This window comes from Aegilops tauschii, unplaced genomic scaffold (assembly GCF_002575655.3).
Source record: "Aegilops tauschii subsp. strangulata cultivar AL8/78 unplaced genomic scaffold, Aet v6.0 Super-Scaffold_267, whole genome shotgun sequence".
Taxonomy (NCBI): domain Eukaryota; kingdom Viridiplantae; phylum Streptophyta; class Magnoliopsida; order Poales; family Poaceae; genus Aegilops; species Aegilops tauschii.
In genome coordinates, this window is record NW_027332465.1 from 283,615 (window position 1) to 285,755 (window position 2,141).

The following is a 2,141-nucleotide window of genomic DNA, read 5'->3' on the forward strand; positions in this document are numbered from 1 at the left end:
TTTGTACCTGAAGTGCATCCAGTTTTTGCCGTAACCCTCTCTACTTTCTTGCACATGCTATGTGGGTCAAATGATGATACCATGCAAAAAGAAAATTAACTAAAAAACTTCTATAAAACTCTAATAGCAAAAGGAATAAACTAAAAAGCTTTTCTAAACCTCTAGTATTTTTTAAACTAAACTTATATAAAATTCATGCCACTGAAATTATCAAAGTATTTTCCGTTCAAAACATGAAAAGCAGAAAGAAACAAAATAAACTTTCATAAATAAGTAGAAACAAAATAAAATAAATTAAAATTTAATAAAATAAATAAGTAGAAACAAAATAAAATAAACTTTAATAAATTAAATAAGTAGAAACAAAATAAACTTTAATAAAGTAAAATAAATAAACTTTAATAAAATAAATAAAAATAGCAACAGTAAGTTTTTTGTTGTAAGTAGAAACAAAATAAAATAAATAAAAGAACAAAAAAATAAAAAAATGCCACCTACTGGGCCATGACGGCGTGAATACGACTACAATCCCAACCATGGGCCAGGATTTAGGCCCGCAGGGGGCCCAGTAGGCCCACAAGCACATCCTGAAAAATTAGGCCCGCAAGCCTGCAGTTGAGAGGAGCACGAGAGGGTTGGCGCAGCAGCGCTTATAAACCACTCTCGAGCTCTCTCAGCTAGCGAGGTGGGACTAAAGTTTTGGCCGCGACGCAGGCAGCACAGGGCCTTTGGTCCCGGTTGGTGCCACCAACCGGAACTAAAGGGGTTCATTGGTACCGGTTCGTGGCACCAACCGGTACCAATGCTCCCCCTTTAGTCCCGGTTGGTGCCATCAACCGGGACCAAAGGCCGCCGCTTCCCTCCCTTTGGGCTGCCGAAAACTGACCTTTGGTCACGGATGGTGGCACCAACCGGGACTAAAGGGGCCTTTGGTCCCGGTTGGTGCTACAAACCGGAACCAATGCCCTGGGTATATAAGCAGGACTTGTGAAAATTTCACTTCTCATCTCGCAGTTGCCGCCCTGACGACGCCGACGACATCGACGCCGCCAGGCTGCCACCCCCGTCCGCCGTCTCCGTCGTCGCCGTCGCCCCTGCCCCGACCTCGCCGCACCCTGCCCCGACCTCGCCCCTGCCCCTGCCCCGGCCTCGCCGCACCCTGCCCCGACCCAGTCGTCGTCGCCCGTGCCCCGACCTCGTCGCCGTCGCCCCTGCCCCGACCTCGCCACCGCTCGCCTGCAGTGTGAGCCTCACCGTGCCGTTTCCCCTCCTCCCCCCCCCCCGCGCCCCAATGCCGCCGCCCGCCCCGACGCCGACGACGAAGCAGGCCCCCTGTTCATATGCAAAAGTTATGATTTTTGGTGATATTATTGTAGAACATGATGATGATATTGTAGAATATGCAAATGTTTGTATGTTCATATGCAAAGAATTTTTATTTTGTTCATCGAATTTTTATTTTTTTTGTTCATAGAATTTTTGTTGTAATTTTGTTCATAGGATTTTTTATTGTAATTTTGTTCATAGAATTTTTATTTTGTTCATAGAATTTTTATTGTTTTTTTCTGTTGTAATTTTGTTCATAAAGTTTTAGGATGAAAAAAAAGAAGATGAAGTAATAAAAAGGGAGGAGGAGAAGTTTCGTTTAGTTTTAGGATTATTTTAGTTTATGTTTAGTTTAGGAAGAAGGAAAAGAAAAAGATGAAGAAGAGGAGAAATAAATAAGAAGATGAAAAAAGGAAAGAAAAGAGGAGAGGAAGAAAGGAATAGAGGAGAAGAAGAAAAAATAGAAAATATTCTATTTTTTTTCTTCTTCTCCTCATTTTTTTCTTCTTCTCCATTTTTTTCTTCTTCTCCTCTATTCCTTTCTTCTTCTCCTCTTTTTTTTTTCTTCTTTTTTTTCTTCTTCTTCTTTCTTTTCTTATTTTTTATCGGGTATGTCGTTGTCGATATAAACCCCTCTCGACCGTGATAACTTATACCATGGGAGCACCCCCCGGCCCTCTCGCTCGACCAAAACTCTCGAGGACACCCAAACCCTAGAAAAAAACGATGTCGGTCTCCTACCCCCTCCCGCCGCGCCCCTACCCGACAAACTCTCTCGAGGCCACCCAAATTTACCAAGTTAAAAGAGCGTTGTC